The sequence below is a fragment of the Panthera uncia genome (genome assembly GCF_023721935.1).
Source record: "Panthera uncia isolate 11264 chromosome B3 unlocalized genomic scaffold, Puncia_PCG_1.0 HiC_scaffold_1, whole genome shotgun sequence".
NCBI classification, from domain to species: domain Eukaryota; kingdom Metazoa; phylum Chordata; class Mammalia; order Carnivora; family Felidae; genus Panthera; species Panthera uncia.
Genome location: NW_026057582.1, coordinates 16,157,408 through 16,180,304, shown reverse-complemented (window position 1 = coordinate 16,180,304; position 22,897 = coordinate 16,157,408). Strand labels below are relative to the sequence as shown.

At 38.9% G+C, this 22,897-nt stretch overlaps 1 long non-coding RNA gene across 1 annotated transcript in view; it reads left to right on the top strand.

Moving 5' to 3' along the window:
* The first annotated feature begins 897 nt into the window (after positions 1–897).
* The window catches only part of LOC125909283 (uncharacterized), a 42,206-nt gene continuing 20,206 nt past the window's right edge, over positions 898–22,897 (top strand). Inside the window, exon 1 of the long non-coding RNA XR_007453641.1 lies at positions 898–1,133. This is a non-coding gene — a long non-coding RNA (uncharacterized LOC125909283). The remainder of the gene's footprint in view (positions 1,134–22,897) is intronic.

Sequence of the window (22,897 nt, the reverse complement as noted above, 5' to 3'; positions counted from 1 at the left end):
GGGTGTTGAGTGGGGGAATGGGCTAAATGAACAAGGGGTATTAAGGAGGACACTTGTTGGGATGAGCACTGGGTGTTATATGTAAGGGATGAATCACTGGATTTTACTCCTGAAATCATTATTGCACTATATGCTAACTAAAGTGGATGTAAATTAAAAAATATATATGTATATGTATATATATATACACACACACACACACATATATATATATATATATATAAATGCATCAAAATCCACGTAGCATATCTGCACATTTCTTCCCTAAATAATTCTCTCCACCTGATGTTACTGACAAGTATCTGAGCAGATATGCACCTTCCTAAACCTTCATACGCAAATAAAGGTATGGAATCATTCTAAAAAATCAGGTGCAATTCTTTTTGTAAGAAATATTCTACAAAAGAAAATGCGCCTATGTACCTTCTGTTGGATTTAAGACTGTTTTAGGTATTTCACCTGGGTATTCCATTATACACAAGTAAATGTTCTTGTCTTGCCTCAATAAATCACTATTCTCCTTCCATTCATATCCCCACAATAAAGAGCCTCTAAAATCGCACTTTATAATTTTGTTCACTCATCTCTCAATCATACACGACAGATCCAGTTAAAATGCCTGGGTAGGTTTTCTTACAAAACAAAGAGAAGAGAAGAGTCATGGTAATCTTTCTGTCCCCTGATCTGGAACTGGGTCTCAAAGTAGAAAAATGTGCCGATTTGGCCGCGCATACGAGGCGCTCGCGTGTGTAAGTGCCAACGTAAGTGATTTTCCCTCCCTTTCCCCTAACTTGCTGCTTCCCCGCACCGCTGACTAGCCTCCTTATGACAGCAAAATGAGACTGGAGTGTTCCCATAGCAGCCGTAAAGGCCCTTACTTGCCCTACTTCCATTCCTCATGACTTGGCTATGAGTAGATCGAAAGCAAACTGAGGCCAGGGGCCTTATCTTGTTCAATTTTGCATACTGCGTGGCTTTCATTTTCATTATGGATCAATCAGAGGTCCAGAGAAGTGTGTCTTCTTTTTCTTCTTTCTTTATTTGAACTCATGAACTACTAATGACCTGCGGTTGGCAACAGGGGAAGTATCCAAACATCAAAGTAACAGCAACTCCCTGCTTGAGTCTTACAAGTGAGTAACATAAGGCAAGAAGAAGAGCTTTATCTGGCATGTGACAATCTGTGTAAACTATTGGCAGTGGCTCATTAGAATTTAGATCAAAATATTCATGATTTAATGGTTCTGATTCACAAAGCATCGTCCACAGGCGTTACATGCCACATTGACCCGCAGGCAATAGTGTTCACCCACGTAAGATCAACTAGCATCCCAAATTCACTGAAAGCCACACAGCCATACCACGAAACAAATAAGCTTTATCTTTCACCATAGAATTGGGACATTCGATCTTATGTATATGGAACCTGGTTTCGGTGTTCTGCCGCAGCACTTTCGTAAGCACAGCTGTATCGCAGCTTTTTATGCTCTGGGCTGTTTACCTCATCTTGGAGCATAAGGACCTTGTTTGAAGACCCTGTAAGGAAATAAATATGTGCGTGTGTGTGTGCACACTCATATATAATTAATATTAAAGAAAGAAACACTTTACCTCTAACTGATGCATAAGCAGCCTGCGCATTAGCATGCAAAACTCGTAGAAGTTCTACCAAAAAAAGACCAGTCAAACCTGACTCAGCTCATCATTTTACCATGTTTGACCATGAGTAACTTTATTCAAGCAGCACATATTAATTCTTGTGCTTCACCAATAACAATTTGAGAAACATGAAGGTGGAGCCATAGCGAAAAGTTAAAGAGGCAGGATATGTGACTTTCTATATAGTATTAAAACATTTCCCATAATGGGGCCCCTGCGTGGCTGAATAGGTTGAGCGTTCGACTCCGGCTCAGGTCATGATCTCACGGTTCGTGGGTTCAAGCCCCACATCAGTCTCTCTGCTGTCAGTACAGAGCCCACTTTGGATCCTCTGTCCCCCTCTCTTCCTGATCTCTACCACTTGTGCTCTCTCTCAAAAATAAATAAAAAAATTAAAAAAATTCCTATAAGAAGAAACTATCATTATACAGATTCCAAAATAGTTGCCTTTAGATAGTGTTACTTTCTTATTATTGCTATTTAATATTCATGTATGTCTTTTTTTAAATGAACATGCTATAGGGAAAAAAGAGGCAAATTATGATGAAGAAGGCAAGAGCCAGAATATGCACACAGTGGTCCTCCCTTATCCGCTGTTTCACTTTCCAGAGTTTCAGTTACCTGAAGTCAACCGTGGTTGGGATGCAAAGGATGTCCCTTCAGACATATCTTCAGAAGGTCCCTAGCAGCCTAATCTTATGTCACAGTGCCCACGTCATTCCCCTCACTTCATCTCCTCACGTGGGCATTTGATTACCACCGATCATGTCACAAGAAAAGCAAGTGGAGTACAAGAAAATATTTCTTGTATTTAAAAAAAAAATTTCTTTAATGTTTATTTATTTTTGAGAGAGAGAGAGAGTGAGCAGGGGAGGGGCAGAGAGAGAGGGAGACACAGAATCTGAAGCAGGCTCCAGGCTCTGAGCCGTCAGCCCAGAGCCCGACGCGGGGCTCGAACTCACAGACGGCGAGATCGTGACCTGAGCCGAAGTCGGACGCTTAACTGACTGGCGCCCAGGCGCCCCAAGAAAATATTTTTTAAGCCTTCATTGACATAACTTGTATTACAATATATTGTTATAATTGTTCTATTTCATTACTGTTGTTAGTCCCTTACTATGGCTGATTTATAAATTATACTTTACTTTAGATATGTATGTATAGGAAAAAACATAATATTTATAGGATTTAGTACTATCTGTAGGTTCAGATACCACTGGGAGGTGTTGGAATATATCCCCTGCAGATGAAGGCGTACTATTACATACCATATATGTATATATTATATATTATTATATATATATTATATATTATTATTATATATTATATATATTATAATTATATACATTATATAATTTCCTTTATAATTAATCAAGAATCACAGCGTGCCTGGGTGGCTCAGTCAGTTAAGCGGCCAACTCTTGATTTCAGCTCAGGTCTTGACCTCACGGTCATGAGATTGAGCCCCGCATCAGACTATGCCCTGACAGCACGGCGTCTGCTTGGGATTCTCTCTCTCCCTCTCTCTCTCTGCCCCGCCACCTCCCCTCCTCAATAATCAATAAATAAACTTAAAAATAAAAGAATACCAAGAATCATAAGGACAGGAATTATAAAGTCCATGACAAATTTTTCATATGTTGCCTTATTCCAAAAAACAAGATTTATTTTAGTCCAGTATCCATCACTGCAATTTTGTGATATAATAACAACTACATATTTTGGTCTTCATCTCCAGTTTGTGTCACATAGCTCCTGAAACCCTTGTAATTTTCCATATGAGAGCTGTAGGGGCATCTTTTCTTATAATATTTAGTTTTGCTCTGAGTTGCCGAAAGCTCCTGAGTGATCAAGGTGAAGCCGGTGTATTTTGTTATCATAACAAGTCCCTTTCAACCACACTTCAGCTTCTGTTAACGAGGTAAGTTTTGGAAAGCCCTTCAAAATAGGGATAGGTTGCCAGAAGAATCAACCTTGTTGTCAGACTGTTGAAATGTTCCACCCACTCTCTGTCTCACAGGAAGGGGAAAGGGATGGAAACTGACTCAATCACCAATGGTCAATGGTTTGATGAGCCATGCCTATGTAATGAGCCTTCCATAAAAACCAAGAAAGGATGGAGTTTGGAGAGCTTCTGGGGTTGGTAAACAAGAATGCATCCATGGGATGTAAGGACGGTGTGTCCCAAACCCAAGGGGGAACCATCTCCTGTGCTCAGCACTCTTCCAGACCCTGCCCAATGCATCTTTTCATCTGGCTTTTTATTTGTATATTTTAATGTCCTTGGTAGTAAACTGGTAATCTAGTAAATAAGTTTTTTTCCTGAGTTCTGTGAGCCATTCTAGCAAAGTAGTCGAGCCTAAGCAGGGGTTAAGGGAGCCGCCAATCTATAGCCAGTCGATCAGAGACAGGTACAACCTGGATTTGCAATTAGGGACTGAAGGTCAAGGCTTTCTCGTGGGACTGAGCCCTTAGCCTGTGGAATCTTTTACTACCCCCAAGTAGATCATGTCAGAATTAACTTGAATTGTAAAACACCCAGTCGGTGTCACAGAATTGCCTGGTGTGTGGAAAAACCCACACACCTAGGGTCAGAAATTGAAATGTAGTATTAAGAGGAAACAAGCCGGAGTGGTTTTTCTCTTAAACAATAATTGGTGAAAATGATTATAAAACTTTTTTTCAAATGTCTAAGTACCTGCTTAGACTTATCTGCCAGGTTTCTTTTAAAGATTATTTTTAACATTTATTTATTTTTGAGAGAGAGAGAAAGACGGAACGCAAGTGGGGGAAGGGTAGAGAGAGAGGGAGACACAGAATCCGCAGCAGGCTCCAGGCTCCGAGCTGTCAGCACAGAGCCCGACGTGGGGCTCGAACCCACGAGCCCCGAGATCGTGAGCTGAGCCGAAGTTCGCCGCTCAACTGACTGAGCCACCTAGGTGTCCGGCTGCTGGTTTTAGCTTAGCATGTTGTCATAACATAGCATGAGGAAAACTCCCATTGTTTGTATTGACCCTGTTTGTGTATCCACCATCTGAAGAATTCCACCAGTCCTATAGCTGTGGACTTCCATACTTCTGCTCCCCACAGTGGTGCTATGTCACAGGTGCTGGCTTTCATGAACACTTCATGAGATGAGTGTGGAGAAGTCATTGGCTTTAGAGTAGATGATATGAGTGCTGGTCCTAGGTCTGAAACTCATGAGCAATGTGGTCTAGGCAGATCATTCAATCTCCAGGTGCAACAATATGGCCGTTTAAATGACAAAAGCGATGTGGCTGCAGAGAACATTCTGTGGGTTGGTAACATTCTTAGTGATGCATACTGAAGCCGGAAGACAGAGGCTTCAATAACACAGGATCTGGACACAAGGTATTTTATCAGTGAAAGAATGAGTTATAGATGTGTTATGAAATAAATTTCCATCCCTGATCTGTTCAGTTGAGTATTCAAATATATACCTGACTAGAGTATTTTCTCAATGTTGAAATAACATGTAAAGAAATGGACTTCTATTTCCAGGAGTGTTTAGAGTATCCTACTAAGGATTACTCAAGACCTGGTTTGCCCCAGGGAGAGACCACGTGCCTAAAATTTCTTGCAATTGTTTTTATTTCATTCCTTGAGCTAAAACAGGTAACTCAATTTGTGTTACCTGACTTATTACGACTTTGGAACAAATGAATCACTTTAGTCAAGCACACAGAGGGGCTTCAGCAAAGGGAGGCTGGCTACCACAAAGGGCAACCCGGGTGAGAAACGACCAAACCGGCAAGGTCACGTCATGGCAGAAAGACCATCAAATTATGAAACCATCACCCACAAGTGAGGGAGACTGAACTCAGGTGAATAAAAGGCTAACACAGTTATTTTTAAGATCCAAGTATTCTTCTTTTCTTTATTTGTGAGATGAGGGGATAGACTCGTTATAGATTTTAAAATACCACCATTATTTGAATTCTAAAGGAAAGGTATACTGCACACTAGTAGTGAGAAACTGACCATAATATTAGCTTTAAAGAGAACCAAAGTGGTAAATATGAAAAGATTCGAACTGGATTTAGGTAAGTATGGGGATCTCAGCGTCATGATTGACTGAGATGGCCCGGGCGAGTCTAACATCTGAAGGTGAAGAGGGTGTTATGTAATGTGGCATTCCATTGTTTAAGGGTAGGAGAAAGCAGAGGTGAGTAGGTGGTGGGGATAGGTCTGCCCACAGTAGACAGGGTCCCCAGCCTGGTGGTGCTATGCACCTTGTATTTTGTCCCGTGGTAACCCCAGAACTTGCACAATACTTTTCACTAGAATATATTACACTCAAACAGTATGTATTTGTAGTACAGGTATGACTTGATCTATTGCACTTTGCTTTATTGAACTTGCAAGGACTTAGTTCTTTATAAATTGAAGCAAACTTGCATTGAGCAAGCCTTCTGGCACCATTTTCCGAGCAGCGTTTGCTCACTTCTTGCCTCAACGTCACATTTTGACATTTTTTGCGTTATTTCAAGCTTCCCCATTATTATTATTGTATTTGTTATGGTGATCTGTGATTGCTGACCATGACTCACTGAAAGCTCAGATGATGGTTGGCACTTTGTAGTAATAAAGTATTTTTAATTAAGGTGGATACATTGTTATTTTAGACATAATGCTATTGCACACTTCATAGGCTATGGTATAGTGTAAACATAACTTTTATGTGCACTGGAGACTAAAGGAATATCATTTGACTTGCTTTGTTACAATATTTGCTTTATTGCGGTGGTCTGGAACCAAGCTCTCAGCATCCGTGAGATATGCCTGCATTGATATTTCAATAAAGAGAAAAGTCACAACTATCACAATAAGATACCTAAAGAACTAACACGTCACACCCACAAACGCGCGCGCACACACACACACACACACACACACAATTGATGTGGGATAATTCCATCTGCTTAGAGAGAAACTCGTATAAGAACTAAATCAAGTCACATTTACTTCCAAGAAGGGATTTCTTTCCCCCACAAGCCAGGCTGTGTTTAGTAAATTGAATACGCTGTATGATTTTCATTCAAATACTGGCACAATTGAGAAGCTGCACAAAATACAGTCAAATAAGTCACTGAGACATCTGCATCGAGATTTGAATACGTTTACTCTAAGTTTGCACAGCCAACTTATTAGCTATTTTCTTAGGCATCGGGGATGATTTGAGAGGTGGAGCTCGTCAGTCCAGGCGAGGCCACTGGATGGCATATCTGGGTGCTGCAGGAGAGTTTTACTTAACTTTATTTCAAATTTAAGAGAAGTACATCATCCAGCAGTCCATAGTCTCTTACATTTGTTCTATTTTTTTTTTTTTTTTTTAGCTACGTGTGTCTTAATATGCTAGCCTTTGTATATCAAGTCTTTAAAAAAAATTCTCCTTTTGGCTCAAGGTGCTCATCAGCCATCTAGAACTGCTTCCCAAGCTTCATCCATTATGCAAATGAGATTTAGCATTCGTCATGTTTCATCTACTGATACTAATACATTAATGCTGGATGTTACAGCTTGAGCCCCTGAGAAGACATTGCCTTTTTATCAGTCATTGGCTTGAGCTCATACCTCATTACTTTTAATGGCTCTGTGGCACTTAAGGTCACTGGACTCCTAACGGCTGCTGCCTACGGTGTTACCAACATGAGCAATGGTCTCGATTTAAGTGATGCAGCTTTCCCATTTCATTCTTTTCTTCCTGTTCTTTTGTTTTATTTTAATTGTTTAGTTACTTGGACTTTTTATCACTTGGAAATAGATAGTACTGTTTGAGCAAAGAGCAAGACGGCTGTCTTTCAGAAATACAGGTAAACAATACTCTTTCTGAAAGGAAATTTCATATATGTATGAAAGCTTTTATAGTATTTTTCAATTATCCCTCTTACAAGCGTTCTTCCTTTTAACATATAGTGTAGTGGTTAAAACATAAAACACTCTAGAGACAAACAGCTTTGTTTCACTCCTGGCTCTTCTATATTCTAGCTGTGTGAGTTTAGGTAAATTACTTAATCTCTCTGTGCCTCATTTTTTTTTTTTCATCTGGCAAATGGGAACAATAAGAGAATTATCTCAAAGGCTTGTAGAAAAAATTAAATAATTTAATATTAAGTGCTTCGATACTCTGGCACATGTGTTAAACAAATGGTTATTAAATCAAATGGCATTGGTATTAATAATGTATAAATCTAAAAGTAATTTTAAAAACAACTATGAATAAGGGTGCCTGGGGGGGGCTCAAAGCATCATTCAACTCTTGATTTTGGCGCAGGGCATGATCTCATGTTTCATGAGATCGAGCCTCACGTTGTGCTCCCCACTGAAAGCACGGAGCCTGTTTGGGATTCTCTCTCTCTGCCTCTCTCCTGCTCGCACATACATGCACACTCTCTCTCGCTCTCAAAATAAATAAGTGAACTTAAGAAAATAATTGTGAATAAAATTTGAGCTATTATCTAAATTAAGTTGTTAAAAATTAAATGAGAAAGGTAGCTCTTCTTAATGTTAATCAGCATAAATATTAATAAAATGTTGAATTTTCAAAGAAAATCTTAAAATGCATAGAAAAATTCAGAGAGCCCTATTTGACACATAATTATGAAATAATTATATATACATATATAAAGAGTGCCCTAAAATGGTGTCAGATCGAGACAACATTACAGACAATGTCCTGCAAAAAATTAAGGAATAGAAAATTCCAGGGCTCTGCAAACACTTCTGAACAAACTCTTAGTGTGTGTTTATGTGCACCTGTCTTATTTGAATCCAGATGTAAAATTCCTAAAACAAATTAGCAAATTGAATCCAGCATAATATTAAACTAATATCATGATGACTTTGAATATATTCCAGAAATGCAATAATGTTTCAGTAATGAGGGAACTGTAACATTTTTCACTATTTCATAAGTTAAAAGAGAAATAGTGTTAGGACTTGCCCTCTAAGAGGCCCAGTTAAGCACATGAATTAACCTTCTCTCTTTCTCCAAATCCCATTGATACAGCAGAAAATGCGTAAGAAAATGTACATTAATAATAGCTCTAGAAAAAAAGCAATACGTATTAAAAACAGAGAAAATATTTGAAGGAGGGTAAAATGCTTTCTCAACAAAGCCTCAAAGGTAGAAGTAAAGGTAAATATTGATGTATTTGATCGCATACATATTCAAAAATTATTTAATGCCAGGAAAATATAAACCTTGTTAGACGGCAAACAAGTAACTCAGAAAATTATTTACAACTTGTGTGACAAATAGTTTGCTGGGGTGCCTGGGTGGTTCAGTCGGTAAGCATTCCGCTTTGGCTCAGGTTCACGATCTTACAGTTTGTGAGTTCGAGCCCCACTTTGGGCTCTGCGCTGACAGCTCAGATCCTGGAGCTTGCCTCGGATTCTGTGTCTCCCTCTCTCTTTCTCTGTCCCTTCCCTGCTTGCACTCTGTCTCTCTCTCTCTCCCTCTCTCAAAATAATAAAAAAAATCATTTAAAATAAGAAAACAAAACAATTAGATTGCTTTATGTGTAAAATTGCTTACTAATCAATAAGCCTGCATAAAGCTCTCTAACAGGCACAACTGCGTCTCACTAAGCAGGAATTGTGCAAGAACAAACCAACAAACATGTACTGGGCTTCTAATATTCACAATGACTCACAAGGAACATGGACACAAATACATGTGCATACATACAAGCACATACAACCACTCAGTCTTTTTATACAGTGTTAAGTAATACAGTATTGAGTATTACCTATAAGTATTAATATTATAGTATTACATAAAATAAAAGATTTCAAAACAGAACGTTTAGTAGCTTCTATATGCACTCAATTCTTATTATTCACAGAAACTATGTTCTATGTAAAGTCATTGCAAATGCAGAATTATCGAATACAGAACTTCTTCTCCTAGGAGAAATATGGAGGGTAGGTTCCTGCAAGCCCCTGGCCACAAGAATCTCATTAATCTCAATATATAACCTTCTTTTATGTATGTTTCTATGTAAGGATCCCTTATTTAATAAGTATTGTTCATCCTTTAATCAACTTCAACAGCCACCCGTGCTATAATTTACGCCTGAACAAAGCTTATGTAACACACGTAGTTTTCTCTATAAACCATGTCACAACCTTCTTGCACGTGGGAATGCTGGGCAGTACCTCAGCAAGATGCTTGGGGGTTATTTTAAATAAAGGAATCACCCACAAAAAGGGCGAAAATGTGAAAAAAAAGGCAATAAATAAACAACGAAAAGGACACTCGTTGACGGCACGAGAGCTGAAACAGGAAGTCAGAACATCACCTTGTTTGACTTCAGCTGGGAACGCCCGCATGAGGTGAGAAAGTTTTATTAGTTCTCGGTGAGTCCACAAATGACCAGGAAAGCACCATGAGTATTGACTCCAGGGTCACAAATAAATTTCAGCAAGTAGACCAATTTGCAAATACAGAATCCATGAATAACGAAGACCAAGCATAAGTATGAGTAATGACCTTTTTGGATGGAAGTGAAGCAATTTGTCAAAATAGATTGCCTTAAAAGGAAATTTACAGGATCATAAGAAAAGGTGAAGTCATGGTATGAAACTAGCCTCAGGTACGGTGACCTCCAGGGTAACCACGTCCCGCTCTCCATTTTTCTGTCCCTCTTTTGTTCTGCTTTTCCTTCATTGAGGTTGCACCGTGCTGGGAGCTATTACAGTCTTCCATTCAACTTGCTTAGCAACTCTACTTGAGACAGTGCGTCAATATCTTCAATAAACGTCATAGGCAGTAATCATGGAGAGCACTTCCTTCCATGCTTGTCTCTGAAACAAGCAAGTGGAATTACGTCTACAATGAGGGAGTCTTCCTGGGATTCAAGCCAATGAAAAGCACCCCGTCTACCAACAGAGGGTGGCAGAGAGAGCCAGATATGGATATCCTGGAAGACTTGAATGCACTGTTCTTGAAGCAAGTTTCATACCATAAATGTCCCTGTTTTGTGACACAGTGATTTTCCTTCAGCTTAAACCAGTTTAAATCACTCCCATCCAAACAATTCTTTGCTAAAACCACAGACCGATATTGCAAAAAAGGATATTCTCCATAGGGACAGGGATAATCTATTAACCTTTTTTTTTTTTCCAGGTAATTTCAATGAACAGATGCACACCAGAAAACATATAGAAAAATATGAGTTGCTAACTTTGGATGGATGGCTTTTAAGTGACTTGTTGTTTTGTTTATTTATTTGAGTTTTCTTTCTTCTCTTTTTTTGGTCTGTGATGAGCATAAATTATTTGTGTATTGGAAACATATCAGAACTAATATATACAAAAATATAAATAAATATATACAAAAATATAAATATAATATATACAAAAATATACATGTACATTCAAGTTAGCATGGGAAGAGTAGGGACTGACTCAAAATTGTCATTATTCATAGCACATAAGACTCTTGTTTGTATCAGGTGGGATGTGGGTGAAGAATCAGCCTCCACTGAATTATTTAGCTCTCTTTTTGATAAGGCTTACTGTCCTTGGTGCCTGCTTTATTTATCTCTTTCCCTTTGTTGGAGGCCAGTTGTGCTGATTTTAAAAGGTGAGAAATTCAAATAATGTCACATATGCATTGTAAACGTAGTTCAATGCAAATACATGATGTGTTTTGAGCAAAACCTTGGTTTTGTCTCAAAGTGTGGCCATGGGCCACCTGCATCAGAGTTGCTGTAGTACTTGTTAAAAATGAAAGACTCAACACATCACATAATGATCAGAATATTTAGTGTTGGGGTACTGGAATCTGCATTTCTAAAAAGCTTATCAGGTGATGATCCTCATATCCTCCAAATTAAAAAAAATGTTCATTTATTTTTGAAAGAGAGAGAGAGAGAGAGGGTGGGGGAAGGACAGAGATAGAGGGAAAGAGAGAGAATCCCAAGCATACTACACACCTAGCATGGAGGCCAAATCCGGGCCCCATCTCACGACAGAGCCATCCAGGCGCCCCATCTTCCAAATTTTATAAACCAATGGTCTAGTATGATAAAAACCTACACTGTGTTCATAACAATATGTCCTGAACTCAAATTTATTTAAATTAATGTTCACAAGTAGACGTTATTAGATAGTCATCAAAAGCAAATATCTTTATGTGATTTTCAGCTGAACGCAAATACCATCTCATATCTAGATCAAGAGGAAAAATTAAAAAGTAAAATGTATGTTCTCAAAGGTAGAACAAAGTTTTTATTTCCAGAGACTCAGATCTTAGAGAAAAATGTACTGATAGGCTTTAGTATTCAAGGAAAATAATAGAGTAAAACAATGGCTTTCCTGCCTTCAAACAGAAGAATAAAAACATTATCTAAGAACAGCAGGAGATTGAATTAGTGGTAGAACTAAAAGAAAATGGACCTGAGATCAATTTCCAGCAAATAAGAGAATCTGATGCTACTGAATTGAAAACTAACTTTCATTACAATGTATTTTGATTATAATTCATGCCCCGAGTTCATGTGTTCTAAGAATTATGTATCAATTTTCTGAGTCGTTTTTAATCACTCCACAGAGCTGGGTGTTGCATTTGAATGACTGCATAGGGTTGGCACCACGGAGCTGTTTCTAAGACTCAATTCAATAAGAAAATATATGGGAAGACACTTTATAAACTTTTAGGTATTTCTCAACTATTACACAATATTATTTGTTACTGCATTTGCTTAACTGCCATAGAGCAGATCTGCATCTTTATACGATAACGGTGTGTTTTCAAGACATTGAAACGAAGACACTTTTATAATAAATATGATTAAAATTTAGAACAGAGAAGGTTTAAGGATGGAAAGACAAATAACATCCATCCATTCATTTAGCAAACAATGCTGAGTTCTTGCCGTGAACTACACACAATTAGTGGTTTGAGAGGCAGTTTAACTGGGAGGCAAAAATCATAGGTAAATAGATTGCAGCCTATATGTGCTTTGATGGAGGTGAGTGCAGAAAGTTCTGGGTTTACGTATTAAGGGGTATATCCCTCAGACTTCCAGGGTCAAAGAAAATTGTCCACAAGAAGAAATATTGATATCAAGCTGTGTGAGATGACAGGTAGTTTGCCAAACTCATACTGGTGACTGGAGGCTCTGAGTTAAGGACCGGTAGATGGGGTATGGCTGGGACATCAATTTAAATCAAGGAGTGTTGAGATATGAGCTTGAAGACTTCCATCCTGGGGACAATGGAAGACCATTGAGAGCATTGAAGCTGGGGAACCATTCGATATTGGACAGGCATTAGCGAAATTGCTCTTTAAAAAGTAGACAGTAAATACTTCGGGCTTCTTGGACCATTTGCTTAACTCTCTTTGGAGCATAAAGGCAGCATAAATAAGATACAAACAGATGAACATGCTGTGTCGCAATGAAATCTTATTTACCAAAACAAGTAACTGGCTGAATTTGGCTCCTGGCCACAGTTTGCCAGCTGCTGATTTTAAAGCTCACTATGGCTGAAGAATTAAAAATGGATGGAAGAGAGGCAAACATAGAAGAAATTAGCAGTGCCGTGATGGATGGAAGATGAATACAGGAAATATTAGGAAGCTAAAAGACAGGTTGTAGGAGCCGGTGATCGTGAAGGAGGTAAACGGATGTGATAGGTGTAGGTTGAGAATGACTTGGGCCCTGGGAAGGTGACGGTGCCATTTACTGAGACAGAAAACATGAGACCTGGAGCAGGGTTCGTGTTGAGTGGAAAAGAGATGGTTTCTGTTGTATGCAACATGGAATCTGAAAGCTACGACAATCCAAACAAAGGGTGATGTGTCTAACAGGCTGGAAACTCAGAGCAGATATCTGGGGTGCGGACGCGACTTGGATGTTGCAACTCTGAAGTTCACTTATCTGTAGGAATATGGAAGCGAAGAAATATTAAGCACAAATTAAAAAGAAAAAAGAAAGAAAAACCACAGCAGCATCAGATGACGAAGCCAATATTCTGCGGTACATTCATGTACCACATGAAGGCAGTGGTAAGGGAGGCTTCCACTGAGAAAATAATTGGACTATGGAAGGATGTAGAGGAAAAAAAGTCTTTTTTGCATTATGTAGAAGAGAATACTTGAGGATAGCTTTCGTCCCCCCGTTTCTAAACCTTATAACGCTAAGACGATCTTGTAACGATTATAAACCTGACATAATAAATTGGGAATGTTAAAATGTAGTTATTTCCCATGGATTCAACCTGAAAATGTCAACCTGGTGGTTCTGTACTTAATGAAAGCAGTTCAGCTATTTCACTGACAGGCAACTTTAGATGTTGAGGTAAAGGTTTTTAAGCCATTGAGGAGAATAAAAGGTGTTCTCCCCTCGGTAATGGCAATGTCTGTTAAAATGATCTCTATTGCGTATTAATATAATAAGACCAATATTGATTGATTTGTTGTGCATACTCTTCTTTACTTTTTAACTTGGTGAAAAAATTTTCCCTAAATATATTTTCTGTATGCTAGAGTTTCATGATAATATGTTTTGTGACTGCAGAGATTTGAGAACAATCAGAACTCAAAAAGCCCATTGAAACATAATTACATTTAGCAATACCTAGAATACATGTGTTAAGCTTATTCTAGTGAATATGTTTCACCTGTTAAAAAGAAAACCAAAGGGGTGCCTGGGTGGCTCAGTTGGTTGAGCAACCGACTTCAGCTCAGGTCATGATCTCAAGGTTCGTGAGTTCTGGCCCTGCGTCGGGCTCTGTGCTGACAGCTTGGAGCCTGGAGCCTGCTTCGGATTCTGTGTCTCCCTCTCTCTCTGCCCCTCTCCCACTCACACTCTGTCTCTCTCTCTCAAAAATAAATAAAGATTAAAAAAATTTTTAAATAAAATAAAAAGAAAACCACAGGCCCCAAATGGCCTTGCTTAGGCTAAGTCAAGTATTAACTTAGGCTAAGCCAAGTATTAACTGGGGCTTAATATTTGACTAATTGCAGTTTTAACCTCCCCTAGAAATGTCTTATCTGATCAGTTGGGAATTTTTTGATTAACATCACCGAGATAATCTGTCACATGGGCACTCTCTATTTCCCAAAGGATGAAGAGGCAGTCTGCAAAATAAGACCCCCTCTGTTTCCCCCTAAGGGAAGACGACCTTGTCTGAAACAGTATTTATTTTGTTTATAACTTTTTTGCCCACCGTCCTTCCTACAAAAGCCTTCCATTTTGTACAGCTCCTAGGGGCTCCCCTCTATTGCTGGATGAGAAGCTACAGACTCGTGAATCACCTAGCAAAGCCAATTAGATCCTTAAATTTACTCAGTTGGATTTTTGTTCTTTAGCACGCCATATAGGGTTAGATTTTATTTTAGATTAGTGAAATAAGAGCACTACCCAAAGTCATTTTCCCAGGTGCCTGCTGCTTAAATTATAGTTGTATTACCATTTTATTAAAAGTGTGAATGTCATAATTCTAAACCTTTTATCTGTATGTCGTTATTCTTAACATTATATGCTACTTGAAGACAACTCGCTCATAACCCAGGGTAAATATTTTATCACTTAGTGCAATTTCCATATGTTTATATTAAGTGTGTGTAAATATCTATGAACAGATGTGAAGGGTCAAGGGAAACATGTCAGGGTTGATTAGAGTAGAGAACAATAATTCTATATTTAGCCTCTATGATCATTATTTCTAGCCTCACGTATTCTGAGCTGAAAAGGTAGTATTTTCTTTTTTGACTTCACAGAAGAGAGTCAACTAGATATTATTTTGTGTAAAAAGTAAAGCTACATCTCATGACTTGAAATGAAAACATATGCATAAATACAAGTCAGAAATTTTATTGCCAAATGCGCTGCTTCTGAACTGAAAGTTAAGAAAATAATGGAAGTTAGTAATAACTACTGATGCGTTTCACTGTAGCCCTACTCTGACACTTCTTCATTGGGAATGGACTCACCGTGTTGAATTTTATACATGTATTCTAAAGGCTTGTACAATCAACTAAGGTATTCCAGATGGAATATTAGCATGTCTTAGTGAACATTTTATGACACTATCAAGTGCAAAGTCAATGAACAGAACCAGAAGAAAGAACCTATCTATAAATCAAGGAAGATTTGCAATGAATCGTAAGACTATTTTACACAATAAATGCAGTTAGAATGTGCCGTCCAAGATTTAATTACAACCAAAGTTCATGATTACATCTCTTTGTTTGGCTCCCAAGCATGCTTTTCAGTGATCCAGAAGACCTCAGCATCATGAAGTTTATCTTTCCCTGAGTGCTATACTTTGTGTCCCAGATTTGTCCTGAAAACCAAGCTTGAATGCATCCATCTGCAAGAAATATTTGAAAGTCATGTGTCATTAAGCGATATCTCTCAGAGAGCCACATTAAAAATAGCAAATGCGGGGCCATGTTTTTCTATTTATGTTTCACCTAGTCAAGTAATCAAATTTTCAACCTTCCTCTAAGCCATCCAAAAAGTATATAACCTAGGTAAGCAGTGAGGGCAATTTGAAAGTAGCCACTACGGTTTCCTTCAGTCAGCTACTCAAGCAAAATCTTACCTCTGTTCAAATATGTTAAGAGTGAGTGTTGGTCTTCATGACTTTGTCCCAGACTAGCTGACTAAACTTGGAAAAATTGATGTGCTCAAGATACAGACTCTTGAACGGTTTCATACAAATGACTTTTCTCAGTTGGCCTGCTTCAAATGATCTCCTTCTTAATCTTTTCCTTACTTAAATTTGACAGCACTCTTCATTTAGGAAAAGATTTCTAAGAGCACTGAACGTGAATTCAGAATGAGAAACAAAAATCTTGAAGTTAATATACGTCTTTTGAGGTTATTAGCAATCGTCAACAATATGAAATGCATTGAGTTTGTTACCAAACATTACCTGTTGACTATACTTTCCTTTGTCTCTTCAGTATAATTCATCTGGCTATTATTTGTAGGAGCACATTTTGAAATAGGCATAGAAAATTACAGGCTTTAAAATTTTCTGCATTTACTACATAATATCAGAGCTAATTCAACTTTATTCATCCTCCTGAAATTGAGCTCAATTTTATATTAGTGCTTCAATGAATTCCAACTTGGGAAATCAATAGGAAACTTGTAAATACTCTCTCTTACCCAAGGTTCTAGATGCTTTTGGAATTCACAATGCATGCGCAGGTTGTTTAATACCATTCAGGGGCTCTAAAGAGAAGTTTAATTTCATCTGGACTGAAGGCAAACTGTGTACAAAAGAATTCAGAATTAATCCATGTGCCTCAGAAGACTAATATGTGACCGAAGGCCTGGAATCAAAGAGAAAAGAAGGTAGATGTTTAAAAAAAGATAAAGAGGGAGATTAAAGTTGTGTAGCGATATCATCACTTAATCTTTCACCTGTGTGAGCTTGTGCTAAAACCCTTTTCAGTGTTTCCCAGTCCTTGGTGCATTCTTTATAGAAACCTGGATTATTGGGGTGCCTGGTGACGCCGTTGGTTAAGCATCTGACTCTGGCTCAGGCCATGATCTCATGGTTCATGGGCTCGAGCCCCACATAGGGTTCTGTGCTGACAGCTCAGAGCCTGGAACCTATTTCGGATTCTATGTCTCTGTCACTTTCTTTCCCTTCCCCACTTGTGCTCACACTTTCTCACTCTCTCTCAAAAATAAAAAATAAACATTAAAAAAGATTTTAGAAAGCTAGTTATTTACCCAAATTATGAAAAATACTACCTAACACGTAGTTAGGTACATGTTCTGCCCAGAAATCTTCAGGAGGTTATGGTTTACATGATTCCCAAGTCTTTGACAAAGGCCTGAAGGGGTGTAATAACACACACACACACATACACACACACTCACACACACTTATGTATGTATGTAGCTAGATAAATATTATATACAGAGAGAGGAATGAGAGACTGATATTTGTTTTAGGGTTCAAAAGCATGTGTGTCTATTTTCATCTCATACTTCCTGTTTTCCAAATAAGAAGTAATTCTAATTTGAACATCAGCTTGACCATTTCTAAAACCAAATCCTCGATGGTCACCTAAATATACCCACAGCATTTATAAAAAAAAATTATCTTTATTTTTCAAAAGCACAAATTAGGAGCAATTAAAATTATTTTACATAAGATTTAAGCATAAACAAAGAACAAAATGAGATAGATGAATTAAGATAATCTTTAATTTTTTTTTTATTATCTTTTAGAGAGAGAGAGAGAAAATCTGAAGCAGGCTCCACTCTCAGCAACAAGCCTGACATGGGGCTCGATCCCATGGCTCTGGAATCATGACCTGAGCCCAAATCAAGAGCTGGTTGTCCTACCTACTCATCCACCCAGTCACCTTAAGATAATCTTTAAGAAATGATCAATTATAAGGATGTTAAGGTTCAAGCATCCATACCTACATAATACCGTATATATGTTATTTACTGTTGAAAAATATAATAATGAATGCTTTAAAAACATTCTGTGTGATTGCATGAATCACCATTACATATGTAATAATAATAATAATAATAATAACACAGTAATAAGAATATTTGTCGTCCTTGTAAAAATTATTAATAATTAGGTCCATTGTGTTAATTCTACAAGGAACTGATTTTTATATTCATTCAATAATTACCATTGAAGGAGATGAGCCATTGTAATAAATTAGTTTATATAACCAAAAGTCTAGACCAGGGGTACATTGTTATGCTTTAGTGTTGACCAGAGGGTGCCTTATCATGAAAAACCTCTGACTTTTTCTTCATCAATCTCCTTTCTTTCTGATAATCACCACTCTTCTATTGGCATTGAGGACAGAGAAATTTTTTTGTGTTTTCTTTTCCTTTAACATTATTTGACCACACCGTCCCTATCTGACTCTCAGGCACCTTGCACAATTTTACACAACCAGATCATACTTAGGGACATTTCCCCCCATTTCAAAGATGAGAGCCCTGAAATAATGCAGTTATTGACTTGTCCAAGGTTGTGCCAAGTATGAGAGATTTGAATCAAAAACAGTTCTGTTAGATTCCTGTTCTCATACATTCAGTCTGGACATTTATTATCATTATTTTTTTAAGAAGTATATATTTAAAAAAATTTTTTAATGTTTTTTTAAATTTATTTTTGAGACAGAGAGAGACAGAGCATGAGCAGGGGAGGGGCAGAGAGAGAGGGAGACACAGAATCTGAAGCAGGCTCCAGGCTCCGAGCTGTCAGCACACAGCCCGACGCGGGGCTCAAACTCAGGAACCTGTGACATCATCACCTGAACCGAAGTCAGACACTTAACTGAGCCATCCAGTTGCCCCATGACATTTATTCTTAATAAATGTCATTTTCCTTCCTTTTCTGTCTCCTATGTCATAACCATTCAAAGAGAAACTCATGGGTTAGTGGCTGAAGGTTTCTTTCATAAACAAAATGCAAGTACAACTATTTGTAGTGGGTTTTGTGGTGAACAGCTTTGGGGTTGTTTATTTCTCCACTTTAGTGACTTTCCTCCTGCCCCCATTCGCCCAGCTTTAAGGTCGCTTTCTTGGGAACTCTCTGACTTTCCAACACTGGGTTATCCCCTGAGGGCAGCTGTCAGGCACAGCGTTCCTGGTGTCTGAAATGGATCCCTGAGCTGGCAGAGTGTCACTGAGCAACTTGGTCCTCCTTTCATCTTGCATTTTATGCTCGCAAAGGTGTTAGCAATGTCACTGCCAACCCATGCCCACCAGCCATGCCAGCTGTCAACTTGCTGACTGACACGTTTGCAAATTCCTCACCGTGTCTCCAGAGCGCTAGACCTTGGATGGTGATATATCCACTGAACGCCATTGTAAGGTGCCAGAAGGACAACTCGGGGACTTGGTTTCCTTCTCAATTTTATTTTAGATGACACTCTGTAATATTCTATCACAGAAACACCCTTTTTTTTTTTTTCAGATTCACAGCAGTCTCAAAATCATTTCCATTTCTTCCGATTTTATGGTCAGGGTTTCAATGCAACCTTATCATTGTATTTATTTTGTACATCATGAAATTCTTGTATTATTTTTAAAAATTGTCTTCTGTTATTAAACAAACGAAAAACAACAAACGATGTGACCTTTAAGAACTAGGTTAGGTTTGGAATCACTTTTAATGTTAACGGAAATTTGAACAGGAGCACCTGGGCGGCTCTGTAGGTTAAGCGTCCGACTTTGGCTCAGGTCACAATCTCACGGTCTGTGGGTTCGAGCCACGCGTCGGGATCTGTGCTGACAGCTCAGAGCCTGGAGCCTGCTGCGAGTTCTTGTGTTTCCCTCTCTCTCTTCCCTTACCCCATTTGCACTCTGTCTCTACCTCTCAAAAATAAGTAAACATTAAAAAAAAGTTTTAAATAGGGGCACGTGGGTGGCTCAGTTGGTTAAGCGTCCAACTTAAGCTCAGGTCATGATCTCACGGTTTGTGGGTTTGAGCCCTGCGTCAGGCTCTGTTCTGACAGCTCAGAGCCTGGAGCCTGCTCCTAATCCTGTGTCTCCTCTCTCTGTCCCTCTCCCATTCATGCTCCATCTCTCTCTCTCAAAAATAAACAAACGTTAAAAAAAATTAAAACAAAAGAAATTTGAACAATTGTGTTGGGACGTCTCCTTTTTTAGTCCCAAAGCCACAATAATGTATTATTACATATGTGACAGCACAGAGGTGATGATCCATTTTACCTGTTCATCTTACTGCTGATGCCTCCGCTGAGTTTCCCACAGACACCTGTCAGCCCAGCCCCCCCGATACAGACTCTACCCACGACAGATACGTCCTCCTAGATTTATCTTTCTGAAATGGCTGATGATTTTATGGCCCTAGCCCTATATAAAACCTAACATCATTTTCCATTTCCTATAGGAAACAGGTTACAACCCTTCCCAATTTGTCTCCCAACATTTTCCTTATAGATACGTTAGAAACGTTTCGTCCCTTAACATATTACTTCCTTGTTATCCAAAACCCAGTTAACCACTCTCTCCAAATCAGGTTCTCTTCTATGGAGAGACTGTCCAACCAGTCGATCTGGCCCTAACAGTTTCTTACCTATGCCATCTCCGTGATTCCCGTCAACAGAAGGATTCCCCTGTGAGGGTTTAGGAGGACATACTAGGGATTTCACTGTCTCTTGTTGGTCACTTCCACTCAGTTTCGCTCCTTTTTTTGCCATTGATGCAAACTAGACCAAGTGAGGTTTCTCAAACGTGCCCACTCTCAGCTCTGGATCTTTGTCATACCCATGCTGTGTGTGATGTTTTAATTTGTTTAACGTTTATTTATTTTTGAGAGAGAGTGTGTAAGCAGGGAAGGGGCAGGGAGAGAGGCAGATTCCTCACTATCAGTGCAAAGCCTGGCGTGGAGCTCACACCCACGAACTGTGGAATCATGACCTGAGCGGAAGTTGGATGCTCAACCAACTGAGCCCCCCAGGGGTCCCTTTTTAATTTTGTTTAATGTTTATTTATTTTTGCAGTCCCTGCGTTCTTCGCACAAACATGCACATGCACGCATACACCCACACCACTCTCATTTGGAAGACATCCATTCAGTTCAAGGACAACATCTTCTGGTTCTTAATCGCTGTTCCTGAAATGTCTCTTTGACCGTACATTTCTTTTAGGGTAGGGCTATATTGTGCTTTTGTAATTGTTTATCAGCGTCTTAGATCATGTCTATGATGATACCGGTTCCTGATAAAATCAGAGGCTCGAGTACTTAAATTAAGGAGTCACCATGAAGGAAAGAAACGTTCCCACATAGAGATACCCTGGAACTTCTCTGTGTTTATGAACATTCAGATCCTTTGTTCCTCATAAGTTCCCACATGTCTGCAGCTGAAGAGCTCCTACACATCCTTCAAGGCTCAGCACAAGGATCATCTCCACCATGAAACCTTCTCTGTCTACACCAACCACTCCCTCTTTGTGCCCCATAATAGTCCCCATACGTTATAGCACTTGTGTTTTATTTCACTGATTTATGTGGCTTTCCTTCCCTGCTCAGCTTTCGAGAATGATGTAGTCACCATAAAATATCCAACTTCTAACGCTGTGCCCGATGCATACGAGGGTGTCAATTAGTAATTGATCAATAGATGTGAACAAATCTCCGTTTCTGACTGGAGATCAAGATTCTAACCTTGTAGAACGTTATCTCTGTGTATCTAACTTTCTTCTTTGATAAGATTTAATATGGAACATCTCAACTTAAGTATCTGAACTCACTCATTCTCATCTATAAAGAGTCTGTCAATTCTAAAGCAGCTCCTTTTATCCTGTGGGAATCAATGGGAAAAAACCTTAAAATATTATTCTTCTCAATTTTATTGATATGCACACACGTCTCCATACTACTTGATTTAATACTTGCCTTTAATTACTGACCACTGACTTTGGATACTGTGCTACTTAGACTCTCTTTCCTTTGATTACCTCCTCTGGCATCCTAGAACCCAATCACCCTATCTTGGTCATTAATTAAATAGGTACAGGCAGAAGTTATAGAAGTATAGCACTATGTGTGCCAAGTTCTATTCTAGGCGTTGGAGACAATACCTTGCTTATTAGAAGGTGAAATATTATTGTATAAATAAAATTAGGGTAAGGAATAACAAAAGAGCAAGGATGAGGTGGTGGTTGGATTTTAAACAGAATGACCATTGAATGATCATTGAGGGCCTCATGGAAGGGAACTTTGAACAATGACCTGAAGAAGAGAGGTGGGAGCCAGGCAGATTCTGTGCAGATTACAAGGAACAGAAAAATAGGTGTGAATGCACTCAAACAGCAACGCGTTTGGGCTAGGAAATGCAAAGGGGGCCAACAGGTCTAGGATAGAACACGAGAAGGGAAGATTATTAGAAATTGGAAGCCATCAGAGATTTTGAGCGGAAGGTTTGCGTAATTGGGCTTGACCGAATCCCTGGGGCTGTGATGCTGAAGTTAGAGTGTAGGGGGGCAGCCAGGAGAGCAGTCAGGGGGTGAAAGCAATAATCCAGCCAGAGAGAGCAGTTGCCGGGACTGTGATGGATGCGGCGATGAGGTGACGAGGTGATGAGAAGTGGTGGGAATTCGCATATGCTTCGCAGGTAGAGCAAATTGAATTTGTTATTAATGCAACATGATGTGCGAGGAAAAGAGGGGTCAAGGAGGGCTGTAAGTTGAGTTATCCCGAACAACGAAGAAATGACATTGCAGAGTACTGGGGT